General features: G+C 49.3%; 1 protein-coding gene across 1 annotated transcript in view; it reads left to right on the top strand.

Annotated features, from left to right (window-relative positions):
- The first annotated feature begins 9,014 nt into the window (after positions 1 to 9,014).
- LOC134138329 (galactosylgalactosylxylosylprotein 3-beta-glucuronosyltransferase 1-like) overlaps positions 9,015 to 11,046 on the top strand; it is a 30,721-nt gene continuing 28,689 nt past the window's right edge. Inside the window, exon 1 of the mRNA XM_062571829.1 lies at positions 9,015 to 9,096. The gene's annotated coding sequence lies outside the window, so the exon portion shown is untranslated. The remainder of the gene's footprint in view (positions 9,097 to 11,046) is intronic.

The following is an 11,046-nucleotide window of genomic DNA, read 5'->3' as shown; positions in this document are numbered from 1 at the left end:
GCTTAGAAAATGGAAATGATGCATCTTTCACAGTCATTAGGCTGGATCGTGCTAATGGGATGTCATGATAAATACTGACAGTTAGCTGAGGGCAGCAGTGTTCACTGTGAGACTCCAAACGAGAGGGCAGCAGATGCTGCAACAAGCTTGAAGTGTGCCTGTGGAGGGGGAGGATGCAGTGGGAAGGCAAAGGCAAGCTGACAGGCAGGCAGGCTGGTGAAGAGACACAGAGCTTTCTGCTTCAAGGTCACCAGCCTGAAAGTAGTCCTGGGTGCTAGCAATACTGCAGATAGAGAGCAAGTGATGTAAGGCCCTGGAAAACCTGGGGAGTTTTGCATATTAGAAATAAGAGGTATTACTGGAAACCTCAGGAAGATCCCACATGGCAATGGATGTTAGTACATGTGTGTAGAGAGCCCTGGGCTGGGAGAGTTGGGGGGAGGGAAGGGGGCAAAGGGGGCCTTAAGGGACACCAGCAGGATTCCATAGGTGTCACTAAGTACAGTTAACAAGGGTAGTTTCAGGGAAGAGATGAGATGCTCGTGTTGGGGGAGAGGATTACTTGACTTGCATTATTATTTGAGCTCATGCAAAAAGAAATCAGAGCTTTTGTACCTGAGGGAACTGACCAGCATAACTATAGTCAGATAATTATACCATTAAATCTATGCTAATACTACTAAGGCTGGTTATGAATTTTTTAACAAACCAGTGTTTCGTTGGAAAATACCAAATGACTTTATCAAACTTTTCTCAGGGAGAAAAACATTTCAACTACAAAAAAAAGAGAGAGAGAGTCAGAATACACATTGTCATAGTGAACTGTTTTTAGTTAGGACATCTGTCTCTAAGCAGGAGTGCTAGGTTGAATATACTCCCAGGAATCAGGTTGACAAGGGACCTCATACTGTGGATCCATCACGCATAGTGGTAACTGATCAGCAGGTTATCAAGGAGCTCTTCCTGATCTCTCTGATGAATTTTCCCTGAAAAATGTCAAAAGAATCTGATTTTCATTCTGTTGCAGATCAGAAAACATTTTTTTTTGTGTCCCAAAGTTTAGTAAGGCAGGAAAAACTAGTTCATTCTCTGTTCTTAGTATAATTCACCCGCAGGGAAATGCTGCTCTACAGTAAAATTGTTCTTTTCTTTTGGAGTAATTACTCTTATTCCCAAATAGATTATGCATTCCCAAATAGATTATGCATTAACTCATAGAGAGTTAAAATAACATAGCTAAAGTAATGTGTTATTCTATTGCCGTACTAGTCAACTTCCCAGTATGTTCAAGTCTTAAAGAATACAAAAGTAAATGTGTATTTTTTTTTCTTATTGAGAGTATTAGCTCTTCTTAGGTCAATGTCATGTATAGACATTCTCTTAACAGGATTAGTCAAGCCTGACTTAAGCATTTCTGCAAAGACAGGTGAAGGATATATACTGAGTTGTTCGAGGGCTTAACATCATCCTTACTAGCTGAGCTGTGCTGATGTGTGATACTGGTGTGCACACGTGTGTATGGATACACACATATGCATGCATATATGCAGCGTTTGTACATTCATGATGTCTTTGTCCTAATTCTTGGCAGATTCAGTGAGAGGAAGCGCAGAAATAACAAGGAGGTCTTTCACCGTGGATCAGACTGGAATAAAGAGGGAATACGAGGGGTGTTTATGTGGTATCAGCATATCATGTTAAATCCACCAAACATTTTTCTCCCAATATTTCTTACTGGAAGTAGCTCTGAAGACACCACAGTAATGATTATTGGCAGGATCTGTGTGGGCGAGACACTGAGAGCCAAACAAGCCCAAAAACTGAACTGCAGTTTGAGTCACCTACGCAGAGTAGCTTCTTCAGACCTAAGATGAGGTCAGCAGCTGGAGAAGGATGAAGAGGAAGGGAATTCCATATTCGTGCTCATGACTTCATCCCATTCCTTTGTGCAGAGGGTTTTTCCACCCATTTCAGGTTGGGTTGGGACTGCCTCTTGAGCTTTCAGGCATCCAGGCAGAAGAACTGCAATCCATCTTCTAGGAGCCTGCAAACTTTCTGAGCCCTTGCATGGTGTTGTCACATCCACATTGTCCCGGCTCCACTTTGTAAGGCTCTTTTGCAGGCTGGAGAGAGATCTTACTGTTGCAACAATGACTCACCTGGCCATGCATTACAAGCATTCAACAGTGATAGCTGAAAGATTGAAATCCCTTTAACAAACTGCCTAGCACAGGGCCCCATCTGTTTGCTAATACGTCATGACATAGCAATCAACAAGACTCCCTAATACTTCTATAGAATGTGGTGATGCTTTCATCTAGCTGTCCTCTTCCAGCCCTGCTTCTGCCCATGGACATACACTTCTTCACTGCTAGATTGACATAGTAATGGCATGTTTTGGCATCCAGCTCTATTTTACAGTGCAACTCAGCACAGTTGTAATCAGGCACTGGTGAAGCCTGTTCATGTGGAGGTAGAGGTCATAAGCTTAGACAAACCCTGTTGCAAAGCAAGCTGCACACCATGTACTTGTCTATGGTGGCAGATTGTGCTCTCTCATTAACAGATGCTGACCTCCCTTGAGGGAAGGCTCTGCCCAAACTCAGCCACCCAACCTGGCCAGGCTGGCATCAGCTGGCATAGGTAGAGGGACTCCCCCAAACAGCAAGACTGGATGAATAAAAATCTAAGTGCATACCAGCAAAGAACAGCATGCATCTTTCTGTGTTTCCATAAAACACAGCAGGAGGTGGATTCTGTTCTAGCAGAGGGTGATCAAAAGCTTCTATTGCATTTGTGAGATTTCTTCATATGCTTGTGTTGGAGCAGGAATGAAGCTGACTAGGTAAATCCATTCAGACTCATGGCTGCCTCTCATTTAATGACCAAAACCCAGAACTAGAGCTGTTGCCCAGATCAGAACCTATCTAGGGAACACCTAGGGAATTTTCCAAGCTGATCTCCAAGCCTTGGTCCTTTCTAAAGCATTTCCACTGTGATGCCACCAAACTGCAGATGTGTTCAGATTCACATCCAAGCACACACCCAGGGAGTGGAGGGACCAAGCAAAGAAAAAACCTGCTCAGTTGCTAGTTGTTACATAGAAGTTGCACAGGGCAGCACTGGTCTGGCATTTGCGTCATTCCCCTCCTGGATGTATGGACTCTGCCCCCATGCGTCCAGCGCGAGGAAGGGAGCCTGCCTTTGGGGCACATATAACTGATAGCGATTGTGTTTCCAGGACAAGCCAATACTGTGTGAGGCAGGTTTCAGCCTTTGCAAGCAGTGCTATTTGACCCTTATGCGGACCATTCATCCCTGTTGTACAAAAGAAAGTCTTGTTTAATTCCCTGTTGATGAAAGACGTGAAGCAAAGAGAAGCTCGGAAACAGAAGCCACTTTCTCATATAGCCAAGTAGCTGGGTGACAGCTACCCTCTGTTCTCCACCCCCACCCTCCCTCTGCCTCCCAAAGGGAACAGACAAAGGATGTGTCATGATCGGCTTTTGGAAAAAAAGGAGGACTTGACATCTCTGTCAGTAAAACAGTGTGTGGAAAGCAGAGCCCTTCGCATCCTTCTGGACTTGAGATTAATTTTTGCTGTTATAAATGACTGCACACAGAGATCTGCCCTGGTCAGTGTTTGTCAAGTGACCGAGTTTGCCCTGACTCTCTCTCCTCGACAAGATCAGTTTCTGTATCACAGCAGTTTCAAAAGCTACTCCTGCATCAAATTCAGTGTAATGGCACGGAGGAAAGCCTACGCTTTCAACAGATAGCATTTAAGAGGTAACTTTTTAAGGGCAGTTACTTACCTTTATGGAAGAGCCTTATCAAATTTAACAGAGATGAGAATGACAGAATGGTATGAAAATTATTTTTAAAGTTGACATTTTAATATAGAGTGACTTTCTTTTTTTGTAATCTATCCTACAGAAATCGACAGTCAGGATGTAACTCTGCTCAGTATAGAGGATGGCTCACAAATCGATTGAAAGGTCAATACATATTTTCTCTCTGCAAAACTTTTCCAGAGGGAAACTATTCCATCAGTAAAATGCTCTCCCTGTCCCCATCTTGTTCCCCTGCAAGTCACATGGGTATATTCCCTGCTTCTGAGGTGACACTGAAGCTTGAGACTTTCGTTTGTGTTTTGTTTCTTTTGTTGGTGGGCAGGAGTGATTTACTCTTCTAGGACCTGGGGAAAGGTGGTCGCTCAGACTCTCTAGTCTTTCAGAGACAGACCCTATCTCTAAGGTGCAAGGCACACGGAAATGCAAGCGACTGCTTAACCCAGGGCCCTATACAGAATGTGCATGAAGGCTCTGGCATGCATGCAGCAGCCTTTAAACATGCTTGTGCTGAATAACTGTCAGTTGATTCACAGGCTTTTCACAAGCTCCAAGCTCTTCCATAGTAACAGTGTCTCAAGAGCGGCTACAAATGAGGCAGCGAGCCCTGGGAATACAGAGCACCGGTTCTGGCGGCCGTTGAAAGCTAGGTCCTCGCAGCAGCCCCTTGCTGCACCTTTGGAGCTGTGCTACCAAATGAGCCACCTTCCAACTGAGGAATAACAGATGCATTTACCACACATCAATCTGTCTCTGTCTGGGTCCTTACACAGCCCCCATCATCACCCTATTCAAGAGCTTGCAAGGTATTTAAAAATAGCAATAAAACTAACAATCTCTCTTTCTTTCCTCTCCAGCTTGTAGCAGAAATAGCTTGATTACTGTACAGTTCTGGTGCTTCAAGGGGAAAGAAATGAAACTGCAGAGCTTGCAGAGCAGCTTTTCAGCTTTCTTCAGGCAGCAATTGCTGGCTGCTTTGCTGAAGCACAGGCTCTTCAAAAGATGGCAGGTTTTAGATCAAGGACTGCTTGTTCTGTCACACGTCTTCTGAGGCAGATTTACAATGAGGAAAGCGGCACTGCCACATCCTTGGACCTTGGGAGATACATGCCCAACTGCCCTCCACACCTCCTGCTGTCACTTGTTCATCATGTTCAGAAGGATGGGAGAAGTTTTCTGTGTACGAGTTTTCTGTCCTGGGGACAGAAACATGGTTAAACAGAAAATAGCCCAATGGGCTCTGTGAAAATAGGATTGTGCTGTAGCCTGATCAGGGGCTTGCCAGGCAAGACTATTGGGGTCTCATCTCATTCCTCAGGCACTAATTTAAAGGATGACTTTGAGGAAATTATTTATCTTCTCCAGGCCTGACCTTACTCTCAGCAGAAAGTGGATTGGACTTCATTGGCTCACAAAGGTTTCACTCACTTTAGTTCATAAAGTGCCCTGAGATTCATATTTGTAAGGGTTGTGTGATGCCATTGCTTCACAATACTTTAAGGACATGGAGCCATTTCAGCTGTGGGCAGGAATCTTAATGCGCCTTTTCAGTAGGTTTCCCTGCTACTGCCTCCTCATCCTCTCTCTGCCCTCCTCTTGGCCTGCTGGCAGCTCCTCCTCCCTTTTTGCATTTTTTGTGACATATACCATGTCAGCTGGGAACCAGTAACCGCCACGCTTGCTCCTCCACCAGGCTGAGTGCAATAAGGAGATTAGTCCTCAGCACAGCTGCTAACAGAGAGGTATATACAGCACAAAATCACTGCATTGCCTGCAGCTGAGGTTATTGTCAGGGCCCCTGCTTTATCATAGCCAAATACCTGTACAAAAGTGAGGGTAGGGTGGATGAACAACTCAGTCCTCCAGTCCTAGGAGGTGGCTCAGATGTGCACTGTGCTACAGAGTGTGCAGCAGCAGCAGCAGGCCTGGCAAGCCAGGGGAGCGCAAAGCAGCTGCCGGTTCTCAGCCCAGGTGGAGTAAGATCTTGGGAGGCTCAGAGCACAGAGGCACAACTTACTCCTTTGCAGCACAAGTCTGGGAAAGTTTTCTGTACCATTTCATCTCTTACAACTTACCACTGCAAGATTCAGGGATGTGGTCCAGGCATTTGCCTCAAGGCTGACAGAGCACCAAGCCCTATAGGTCATGCCAGTGAAAAAAAGAAAGAAAACAAAGTTGCAGGAAAAAATTGTGTACAGATCACAATTTACAGTGCTTCACCAGCACTGCATCTTGAAGGATCTAAATGCACTCAGTGTTTGGGAATGAGTTCAACTTCACAGTGCCCTTCAAGATGGAGATTTTGTGCAGTTTTTTCACATGATGTTTTACTTCCAGTATAGGAAATGGGGGCAGGGAGAGAGGCAGATAGCTTAAGATTGCACAGTACATCAGAGGGAGAGCTGCCACCCAGAGCACTAGAGTGCAGATTGCTGGATTTTTTTCTGGGCAAGACACAGCTGTGATGGTGGTGGGAGGAGGAAGGAACTTACCAGTATAGCAGCTCCCCTTCCATGTGGCTGGGAACACTGACTGCCTCCGGCAACACTTTCTGGAGGACCAAGGAACATTATAGCACTCAGGGCACCCCCTTGTCCCTTCCAGTAAATCTATTCTGGCTGTTCTAGCCAAAAGATATGCTTTGCACAGACTTCTCTTCTCTAGACTAGAGTGTGAATTCAGAAGTATCCTGCTTTTGCTAGGAGCCAGCTCCGACCAGGCAGGTGGGGGAGCATCTTCCCGCAGTACTACCCCTGAGCTCCTCCATTCCAGCCACAGAATGCATTGCCTAAACTGTAGCTCCATGTACAGCAGTGAAACAGTCATGTCAAAGGTCGTAGACATAAAAAGGGAGAGCATGGAACATGACTAAGTAACCCCTGAGAGGCTTGGGCCTCCAGACAGAGTTGCCAGCACTCTTGGATCTAATCTCTTTCTCCTGCCTTTGCTCTAGGGAGAGATTCTCTGGAGTGAAAGTCCTTAACTAGCCTCTCTTAGAAAGCCCTCAGGTTAAAGTATTCACCCAAAACTTGGACCCAAGTCACTGGTCACACAAGATGTCTGTGGCCAGTCAGCAGTCACTTATACCCTCTGCAAGTCCCTACCCATGGAATGAGGATAACATCCCTGTCCTATCTCATGGGGATACTGAGAGACTCAATGCATTACAGGGGGAGGCAGTCAATTTCTTTGGTGCAGGTTTGGCTTAAATCAAGGTGTTGCAGAGCTGGAGCACCTCAGCTGGCCAGTTCTTGCAGTGGGATAATGCTTCTGCCAGTACTGCAGGGTTAATTCAGACTCCTACTAAGCCATCTGTGGGGAAGCATTTGGCCATTTCCTGACCCCACACACTGGCTTTGAGCCCCAAGTGCACAGGACTCTTCTACACCTAGTGTACAACCTGGTGATTTTTGCCTCTAACACTGAGAATGGCTGCATTTCTGGTTTGCCTGCTCCTAGTGAAGAAAACCTGTGATGCCAGGGCAGGATTGCTTCAGTCCTCAACACACATGGTTAAGGAGAGAAACAATTCCTGCCCACCCTCACTGAGGGAGAGGCAAGCAAAGTGAGCAGGGCAGTGGTGAATATGGCAGCAAGGCCTCCTTGTGGAAAAACACACCCATCTCAAGGTGTCCCTTTGGTAAGGAGAGAGACAGGTGAGTGACTGTGCTGGCGCTCACACACCCGGCACAATGCCCGCATCTGATTCCCCTCTGTGTTCTGCTTTATAAATGTCATTTCAACTCTAAAATGCCACCTGATGTCTTTCTTTCCAAGGTTTTTCCAACAATGTGTGCTCCACTAATACAGCTGAGATTTGTCGACTAACCCAAGGACACTACTCTCTTGTTCTTCTCCTAGAGTGCTTCCCAGCCAAGGATCTCAAGGCCTTTTGCCCTGCTTAGCACATCCCACAGCAGAAGCCTATTACCTAAGGAGGAAAATGCTGCTGCTGAAGCCAAACCTGATCAGCAGTCCTGGCTGAGACTGGGCTTGTGCTACCTCCTGTGTCTCTGAGTTTGCTGAAGGCTGTGGCACCCTCTTCAAGAGAAACTCCTAGGGCATGCCAGTAACAGCCATCAGCCTGGAAGCTGATTGAGCACTGACCAAGATGCTATAGCTCTCACTTCTCCGTCTGCCCTCTGCACATTCAGCCTCAGGTTAGAGGCTGAGGAGCTGCTTCACACCTCCCTCCTGATAGCATCATGGTGACAGCTCTGCCAGGGGACACAGCTCCAGAGAGAGGCTGGCAAAGGACAACCACAGGGGGCAAGCAGCCTTCTCCAGCATAGGTGGCTCCTAGCTGGAGGCTGCTGGACAAACTTTCCACTGTGGCTGCTCGCGTGGCCTACATTTGAGATCATCCAACGGCAGCTGTGGTGAAAGTGGGTTGCACTAACACTGCTTGCAAAGCACAGAGCCTGAAGAGAAACTGAGACACGCAGCAGTGATGTGATCCATCAAGCGGTGAGGGTACCACTCCCAGAAGAGCTGTGCCTCTGGGTCCTGTCAGGTGCGTCTGCTTAGTGTTAGCAGTATTCAGATTTTGAGGCAGGTCCCCGCCTGCACAAAGCCGCGGGGGCACTCGGTGAGGCGGGGGGCAGCCCCGCTGCAGCCGGGGGGCGGCCGGGCCGGGAGGGAGCGCGGAGCGGGGGCTGGCCCGGCCCGGCCCGGCGCTGCCGCCCGCCGGGGCGGCGCTGCCCGCGGATGCTCCGCGCAAGGCGCCGGGCGCGCAGCCCCGGCCGCGCCGTCCCGGCCGCGCCGTGCCGTGCCGTCCCCTCCCTCCCTCCCTCCCGGGCTCCTCTTCTCTCCGTTTCTTCTCCCTCTCGTGCTCGCTCCTCTTCCCTCGCTCCCCTCTTAAGGTGGCGCAGCGGGATGCTCTGCGAGCGCCAGCTGGCTGCGGGCAGCCCTCGGCGCTTCCCCCGGCGGGGTGGCCTTAAAAAGGCTCCTTTCGCGCAGGCTGAAGCGGAGCTGCATCGCCAGCGCCGGCTGTAAGGAGGCTCCCGAAACCTGCTGGCTCCCGGCACCGGGAAGCGGGGACCGCTCCGCGGCGGGGCTGAGCCTCCGGCGAGCCGCTGCCGCCGGGCGCGCGTGGGCAGAGCCCGGCAAGGCTGCAGCCGGGCTGGGCACGTCGCTGCCCTGCGGCGGAGGGTGTTCCCCGGCTGCAGCCCCCGGCCGGGTGCCGAGCTGCCCTCCTTCCTCCAGGACCTGCCCCGCGACCCGCGAAGCCAGCGCTGCTCGCCAGGTAAGCGGGAGCTCCCCGCTCCGCCGTTGGGCTCGGGTCGGGGTGGGAGAGCACCGGGGAAGCGCGGATGACCTTGCAGTCCCTCGAGTGCCCAGCGCTTCGTTTAATGACGAACTGTTATTTTTACCGTGCCCTGTCAGAAAAGAGCTGGACCAAAAGCCGGGTCCCCAAACTTTACCTGGGCTCAGAATCCAAATCTGGGTCTAAATCTCACGAGCAGCCTCTGCCCTCGCCGTGAACTAACCCATGCAATCCCCCTACCTCCTCACCCTGACACCTGAGCACCTTCAAAATGTGGAATATTCAGCATCCAGATTGGAATTTTCCAGCTTTAGGGTGATACCACCTGTCTTGATTTCTGTCCACCCATTGCTATAGCACCCAAGAAAAAATGATAGGATCTCTAACCAGGTTACCCAAACGTGGGATCTCAGGCACATTGCTCTCCAGTAATAGGTTTTATTGTGACTCTTTGTGCCAGATATAGGGCAATCAAAAGTGTAGAGAGGCAACGGGGCTTATGCACGGGCACACGCAGCCACAATGAACACATATCCCAAGTGTACAGCTCTCTACCCCCCTTAGCTAGGCAGCCCTCCTCCTCCTCGGCAAGAGCAGGAGGTGTTTGGCCCCTCAGAGAAGAGGATCTAAGCACAGGGAGAGGAGACACAATTTGATTGTGTTGGCTGGTGGCCAAAAAAGGCTGGCATCACCATGAGGAGGCAAGAAGACTTTGGGGAGAGGGCAGGATGAGCAGAGGCATGATGCAAACTAGGAAGGAGCAGGAGGAAGTGGAGGGCTGGAGAAGGACTCTACCCCTCTTCACCCTTGCCTGGCACAAATGTGTCCATCGGGGATGCACTTGCTGGTTCTCTAGGGTGACCAAGTTTGGGATGGATGTTCTTAGGTGGGTTGCAAAGTACTTGTTTTGCCTTCCTGTCACTCGCTCCATCCAGCTTGGGGTCAGAGGAGGGGAGAAGCAGGTTTAGGTGCTAGTGCATAAGAAAGGGAGAGGAAGGAAACCAGGACGTGCTGCAAGTCTGGGAAGAAGCGGTAACCCTGCAGGAAGACCTACCAAGGGCTAATTTCTGTGAGTGCTTGGGAGAAGGAGTGTTCAGATCTTCTGGGGAGCAAGGCCAGCACCAACCATCGCTGTAGCACAGCAACAAAGACTCACAATAAATATCCATCCATTAACCTGAGGCTTGCACTGCACAGCAAGTGAGTGGGGGAGCATGAACAATGCAGCATCTGCAGGTACTTTCAGCTCCTTTTCTGGACAGGAAGGAGGCATCCCTGTGAAAAAGAACATATGCGGAGAGTATAGCAGGGAACAGTGGCTTCCCATGTAAGTCTGGTCATCCACTTCTACTTGGTGAAAATGGGGAAAAATGGCTTATGAGGTTCATGCCTTGCATCCCTGGACCACCAAAGAGCAGTCCCTCTCTGAGGGAAAGCCTCAGACAAGACTAGGAGCACGGACTGCATGACAAGATGAGAGATGGGTGCAGAGAGATGAAACTACGGGATCCTAGCAAAAAGGATGCCAATATTACTCAGAAGTGAGGTACCTTGGTCAGGAGCTATGGAGAGACCTGTTTCAGGTAGCAGAAAAGGTTGTAGTACATGAGGGGGTCACTGGCAAAGCTGGGGATGACAACATGTGTCACATCTATATTGGTGCGTAGCACCAATCCCCTTCTCTCTGTGCCTTAAAGCAGGATCTCAGGGCCAGGATAGCTTTTGGTTGGTGTCTGCTCCATGATTTCCCAGAAGCTTTTAAGGGCATATATGAGATACGCTCTATATGTAAGTGCTAGTTGCCAAAAACACACTGTGTCCCAGCACAAGGCCAGGAGCTCGGTGGCCATGATTCCATCCCTCCCTCTTGAGAGCTACTTTAGTACCACTTTCAGGACACTTCAGTCTGCACTGAACTAAGGCTTTGCA

The sequence above is a fragment of the Rhea pennata genome, chromosome 1, assembly GCF_028389875.1.
Source record: "Rhea pennata isolate bPtePen1 chromosome 1, bPtePen1.pri, whole genome shotgun sequence".
Lineage (NCBI taxonomy): Eukaryota > Metazoa > Chordata > Aves > Rheiformes > Rheidae > Rhea > Rhea pennata.
The sequence above is the reverse complement of the archived record's forward strand: the minus strand, read 5'-3'. Positions and strand labels throughout refer to the sequence as shown.